The sequence below is a fragment of the Phodopus roborovskii genome, unplaced genomic scaffold, assembly GCF_943737965.1.
Source record: "Phodopus roborovskii unplaced genomic scaffold, PHOROB, whole genome shotgun sequence".
NCBI classification, from domain to species: domain Eukaryota; kingdom Metazoa; phylum Chordata; class Mammalia; order Rodentia; family Cricetidae; genus Phodopus; species Phodopus roborovskii.
The window spans coordinates 4,244,118-4,251,706 of NW_026126484.1; positions in this window are offsets into that span (position 1 = coordinate 4,244,118).

Sequence of the window (7,589 nt, forward strand, 5' to 3'; positions counted from 1 at the left end):
AGGGCAGTCTTACACAGTACTTAAGGAAGAGGTCTGAAAACTCAAAACTAGTTGTGCTATAATTATAGATTAATGTCATTAAATACTGGCTTTGCCATTTATTCATCTGTCTTATGCAGTTTATTTAAACTCCTTGTTAAAATTTCTTTTTCATTAGGAAAATAGATATCATAGTTTTATTTTTATTCTGGGGATTAAGTTTAAGTTATAGTTTCTGGTGTAAAGTGATTATTATATTGCTTTTGAGAAAGGAATTGGGGGGGGGTCTGGAGAGATGATTCAGAGGTTAAGAGCATTGGCTGCTCTTCCAGAGGCCCTGACTTTAATTCCTAGCAACCACATGGTGGCTCACAACCATCTTCAATGAAATCTAGTACCTTCTTTCTGGCAGAACATTGTATGCATAATATTTTTTACAAAAGGAATTGGATATAAAAGTAATCTTATTTGTTAAGTAATCTTGTTTCTTGGTATTTTTCATTAAAACATGATTTTCATTATTATATTTCATTATTGATGCTTTCTTTAGAGTATAGATTTTTGAAATAGTTAAGTTCTATTTTATTCTGAAAATGACTAATGGAGAATGTTAAAGTGAACATACCTCATGTATCCTTTGTAGTTTAAACAATACTTTTTACCTTCAACTTTTCATATTTGTTTTCCTTGTTCTCTATTAGGAGAACTAGCTAGCTATTTCTGGATTTGTCAGGAAGGAACTGTATAAATACTCCAGTCTTAGAACTTGTTTTGATAGATTGGCTCACTAGTGCTGCTTGCATTTATTTCTACCTGAGATGAGCACCTATCACAAGTTGATTTACCAGCAGAGTGCCTTGGTCCTTCCCAGTCACTCCCCTGGAATAAGTGTCACTGCTAACTTCCAATTCTAAGGTTGGTTTGCTTTGTAATATATGTGCTTTCTCAGTCCCTTGATAAGCTGGACTAACACAGGTAAAAACTTTTCATTTCAGAAGTTATCTGTGAAAATTTCAGAATCTGAAGCAAGTCTTTCTAGTGCAGCCAGAGAATGCTCTGTATGAATTATAAGAAAAAGAAAAACTTTTGTGTTCCTGTAAACTCGAACCAAAAGTCTGGCACAGCCTTGCAGGACTTTGCAAACCAATGTCTCATATGTGCATTGGAATAAAGATTACAAAAATCAAAGTTTTGAAAAAACTCCAGGTGAACTAGCTGTCTGAAGGACAGAATCTTAAGTGCTGTTGGGCTTTTCTGTGTAGTGTATCAGAACATGATGATAGTATAATACAGTCTTCATTCATGTTTCATTTTTGTGACATAACAGTTCCTTTTATCTTTCATTAGTAAGATCTGGCCTTAAGACAATGGGAAACAGTCTTGGATGAGAACCAATTATTCATAATACTTTAATTTTAAGATTGATGTTAACTTTATCTCCACAGTCATATCACTTATGTTTCCCACTTTGAGCATAATTTAGCTGTTCTTGTTTTATTTCCATTTTGTTTGTTTATCTTTTGCTTTTTTTGGGGGGGGGGAGGAAACAGTCTCTTGTAGCCCAGGCTGGCCTTGAACTCATGATGTGGTTAAGGACAACCTTGAACTTTTTATTATTTTGCTTCCACTTCTTGAGTACAAGTAGATTCAGACCAGGTTTGTTGTTCCTTTGTGTGTGTGTGTGTGTGTGTGTGTGTGTGTGTGTGTGTGTGTGTGTGTGTATTATTCAAACACTTTATCAACTGAGCGATGCTGTTTTCATCAACTAGATAATCCAACTTTTTTCAAAAACTAAGTGTGTCTACTTGGAGAGTAGTAACAACCAGAAAGGACAGAATCTGAACTGCTGTTGGACTTCTAGCCAGGCCACCTTCAATTGGATACAGCTTTCTTGTGGACCTTAAGAAACAGCCAATATATTCATTCCATCATTCATATTTTCTCTTTCACTTCCCTTAATGCTGCACTTTTATAGGAAAAGAGCTAAAAGCTTAAAATGTAAAGTAGCAATAAGGCCAAATGCAAAGATCACTCACACCTGGGATAGTGGGAGCTACATCCAACTCTCCACCTTCATTCTGGCAACTCTATATATTTGAATTTGAATATTCTGCCAACTCTACATATTTGAATTTGCTACCTCATTTTAATCAAATTCAGTATTAGGTCAGTACATCTGGATTTGCAAACACCAGAGAATGTAGCTAAACGTTGTATGTGCAAGAGAGAATTTCAGGCTTCAGATATGGCCCACTGGACATCAAGCCCACTACTTTGTAGTTATTTTGTTGCAGTTCTCTTTGTATTGTCATCTTTAGCATAGTACCAATTCTATTAGATGAACAAAGCCCTCTAGGGCAAGAATTATCCAGAAAGGAGCTATTTACATATTACCAAAGCAACTGATGCAAGCAGGGATGTTATTTCCATAACTTGAGCTGAAGGAATATTGAAAGGTTACCTTATAATAGTTACTAAAACTACCATTAAAGACTCAAAAAAAAAAAAAAAACAAAACAAAACAAAACTATGAGACATTAAAAAAAAGTAGAAACAAAAAAGTGGGTAGGCTAAAAATCACTAAAAATCCACCTGAAGAGGAAGCAAGCCTAAACATTCTAAGGGATGCTCCTTTCTACAGTTCACTGCAAAAAAACTGAACTGGAGTGAGGTGGGAATGGAGAATCAGGAAGTGGACAGTAGATCCTGATAAGCCACTCTCCATCTAACACGCTACAAGAGGAAATACAGAGGGGAGAAAAATATATGCAGGAAATTCCAAAGTGAAAAGGAATGGGCCTTCTAATTAACACATCCACAGAATGCTAAGCAACATACATGACAAAAGATATGTAATTACAACACATCAGCATTTCAGAGTTTTAAAGTATTTTTTAAAGTTTTTTTTTTTAATGTGTGTTTTGTCTGCATGAATGTTGGTCTACTGTGTATGAGCATGGTGTCCACTGAGTCCCTAAGATGGCATCGATCTCCTGAGACTGAATTAAGAGATAGTTATTAGGTGTCAATGTGAGTGCTGGGACTCCTCTGGAAGCCAGCCAGTGAGTCAGTAAGTACTCTTAACTGCTGAGCTATCTCCAGCCCCAGGATTTTACATTTATTTTAAAGTGACTTTTTTTTGTAAATGATTGCTCACAAAAATTTCAGACTCCATGTTGATACTGGATGGTAAAGATTTTTCTGTATAATCTAAGAAAATTGTTTTTTACCTTGGTGTATGCAAGTGTTTCTTGGGTATGAGGAATCAGCTCTTTTCTTGAAGTATCTGGTTCCTTGGCTTCTGCTTTGACCAAATCTTCCATGAGGATACCATGTACATTTAGTCTTCTCAAATGAGGGCAGCCTTGATTCTAGCTAGATGTTCTGAATTCTTTCATTTTTTGATCATTCTTGACTCACCAGATGATTAACTCAATACCTGCTGTAGTCACTTCCTGACTGAGTCATTCTTTTTATCCTTCCCAACACACAGGCTCACCATCATTTTCTATTTCTTTTTGTCATCATTCAATCACCTTTTATCTAGTCTTTTCAAAACTTTTTTGGGGGTTGTCTAGAGAGAGTGACTACCAGACACTGACTGCTCATCCAGGAGTTGGGTTTGATCCCACCCACACAGTGGCTCACAACCAACCATCTCTAGCTCTGGTTCCAGGGAATCCGAGGAATTCTGGCCTTCAAAGTCATCAGGCACAAACTTGATGCACAGACATACATGCAGGCTAAACACCCATATCCATAAAACAAAATATTTTTTATCTTTTTAATTTGTTTTACTTTTATGATTTTTTCTTTTATTGAAAATATTCATTTCTCACATTATATATTTTGATTATAGTTCCCCCTCCTCAGTTCCTTCCCACTCCCCACTCCCATCTGGACCCACTTCCCTCTGTCTCACTAGAAAAGAACAGGTCTCTAAAAAATATAAATAAAATATAACAAAATAAAGTATATAACAAAAGCTATCATATCAAAGTTGGAAAAAACAAGGCAAAAGAAGGAAAAGAGCCTAAGTGATGGCACAAAAATCAGAGATCCACTTGTTTGTACAGTCAGGAATCCCATAAAAACATTAAGTTGGAAACCATACTACATGTATAGAGGACCTGGTGCAAACCTGTGCAGGTCCTGTTTAACCATCAAGATAGTCTTTCAAACCTTAGCTTTACTTTGATGTATTCATTCTCAGTGTATGTCTTCTGAAATATACCTTCTTTGGCATTCCTACCTCTCATGTCTTTCATGCCCATCATATAGGCTTTACATCAACGTTAATCTCAATTTCAACATATTATTTAATCTAAATTCCCTCATAGGTTTGTAGCACAATTCCCTTTAATAGTCTTTAAATAAGCATAAGAAGCTGTGGTGTGTGTGTGTGAGAGAGAGAGAGTGTGTGTGTGTGTGTGTGTGTTTTTCTGAAAAGTATTGACTACTCTCTTGGTCCCAAGGCAGCCAACAGCAGGACAGAGATATCCCTACCCCAGATGAGTAATGATGTCAACAGAACAACTGTCCCTTCAAGCGATATGGGCTTCTTTTCCCCCATCTTGCAGACTGGAGCTAAGATAGAGCAAGGAGACCACACACCCAAACCAGACTGCTATAATTATATACATGCCTTGTTCTCTCTCTTTACTCTTTCATGTCAGTATCCAGAAGACAGATCAGGGGATCATTAGATCCCTTTATTTCATCCTCTTTCCATGTTTCCAATGAATAAGTATGCTCTTTACCAGCGCATCAGCACATGTCCTTGTACATGACATATTGGGGACCGGCTGGAATTTCTGGAAGTCAGGTTTCACCCTGAAGATACTGGAAACATTTAGACTCCATTGCTTTTTCATGATTAATGCCTTTACTTCCCCAGCACTTCTAGTTGGTTGTTACATTTTGCTTCCCTGTATCCTCCTGACCAGACTAAAACCCTGCTTAGATTCAGAACCCCCAAATGCTGTTTTCGAGCCTGCATTTATTTGATGATTGCTGGAAAGATGCTTAAAAATGCCAATTTCTCCTCATAATCACTAACCTCCTGTATCCTAAAGCTGCCCAATCACTGTGATTCAATATTTCATCAATTCTAAAACATGAACTTTTTTTTAAAATTTGTTTAATTTGTTGCAGACAGAAATAACATAACTACAATGGCTTAACAGTAGATTATTTTCTCACAGTCCTGGAAGCTGAAAGTCCATCTCAGTCAAAGGAGAGGCAAATACCAATCCAACCTGTGTATGTAAATGTTAAGGAAGCACTAGATGGGAAATCAGTCCCTGGATATTGAATTACATTAAAACCATAATAAAACTGCACAACAATTTAACAAAGAAATCCAGTATACTTTATAAGATGCAAAGATGCCAAAGAAACAGTCACCTAAAGAAAAGCAATAATAAAAATCCCATCTCAGATCTAGTCCTATGCTAAACACATAGACAAAGGGAGTTCTCGCTGATAGAACCAGACTAGCTGATCAGAAAAATCACTTTCCCATGGGGTGGTGGCACATACCTTTAATCCCAGCATCCAGAGAGGCAGAGACAGCTGGATCTCTGTGAGTTTGAGGCCAGCCTAGTCTACACAGTTAGTTCAGCCAGAGCTACACAGAGAAACCCTGTTTGGAAAAGTCAAGACCCCCCCCCCCAAAAAAAAAGAAAAAGAAAATTCACTTTTCTTTTGATATGGGCAAGCACAAGTATGCAGTTTGATCAGTGAGTATAATATGTTTTCTACTATCCTAATGGAAGATTTTTTTTTTCCTTTCAAATTTAATGATTCCTCTCTTCCTAACACTATAAGCTGATGTTGGTGGGGTTAATTAGATATATAATAATTAATAATGGGCCACGGTGAGCTGTATATTTAGACCTGAAAAGGAAAAACATATCATAGAGGTTTTTGGACTTCAGTTTCAAATTGTCTCCTTAAGGTATCTTTTTTGTACTTTTTTTTTTTTTTTTTTTTTTTGCATTCCATCCCTAAGATATCTTAATAGGCATGGTTCTTAAAAAGCTGTGTGTGCTCCGTGTTAAGTAACATTTTAGACCAGATCATGGGTCAGAAAAGGATTATAAACTTCATTATTATTTGTATGTGAGACAAGGGAAAGGGGGAGAGGAAGAGAGGAGAAAATGAGAATTATGGCCACAGCATAGATGTCATAGTCAAAGGACTTCGTATACAAAGTTTGTAGAATTGGTTCTGGGGATCAAACTCAGGTTGTCAGGCTTGTGCGACAAGCATGTTTACCCAGTGAGTCATCAATAAATCCAATAGTCTATCTATAGTTTAATGTGTTTAGAACCCTTGCATTAAACAATTAGCTCTGTGCTATCTATTCAACTTCTCTGCAAATGTTACAAAGTAGAGAGTATATATAAAAAGATACCTATGAAATGTCTTTTCATCTGTAGCACAATTCTCAGCTTTCTACTGGGAAACTACATGGCTCACTATACTTAAGTCTCTGAGATGCAGAATAGTGCAACCTTCACTTTTGTCACTATGGGGGCCACAGGACTAGGTTTGACCCACTGAGCAATATCACATTTTAACTGTTACAGATTAGGGAATGCATATGTGACACAGAGCCAGCAAGAAGCAATTCCAAGACCCTTGCAAAACTGCTAAGGAACATGGACTCTCTCCATTAGGTTTCTGAGGGAAGTTTTATCAGTCTTACTGTCTTCAGGAGGGAAGAATCTATTGGAAAACAAGAGTGATGCATGAAAACATGGCACCACCACCAAAAGAGAAATGAGTTGTCAGCATCATGTTATTAACTCCTCCACTTAGCCAGGCCCTGGTCTTACAGTGGTATTTGGTTTATAAGGAACACTAAGTTTGGTTTTCTGAACTTTACAACCTGAAGGAATTCTGACTAAGTATACAAATTTCCAGTGTGAAAATATAAATATAAAATTAACTTTAGAATTATGTAATGTGAATTTGATTGGGATTAGAAGAGCTATTCACAAGACCACATTTCTTACATTTCCCATTTATTTAGCATTTGTGAGTGCCCACACGACACAGTGCACTTGTGGAGTGCAGAGGACAACTTGCCAGAGTCAATTCTCTCCTTCTGCCACATGGGTTCTAGGGGTGGAGCTCAGCTCTGAAGGGTTGGTGGCAAGTGCTTCATCCACTGAGCCATCTTGCTGACCCACATTTCTAATTTCTTAACTGTTTAATTCATTCGGAACACAAATTTCTATAATAAAAATAACATGTTTGGAGAGATGGCTCAGTAATTAAGAGCATGAGCTGCTCTTACAGGCAGGGAACAATTTCTAGTACCCACTTGGTAGCTCACAACTCTAATTCCAATGGATCCAATGACCTCTTCTGGCTTCAGCTGGCACTGCACCATCACAATCTGGCCAGCCTTTGTCCTCATCATTCGTTTTCTTTTTGACATTATAACAGGTATATAATGGCACACTGTTGTTTTCAATGTATTTTCTCCCAGTTCATGTCTTGACTTCTCATTTCCTTTCTTATTTGGGGAGGGTTGAGACAGCTTCTATGTAGCCCTGGTTGTTCTGGAACTTGGTGTGTAGATCAGACTGGCCTCAAAC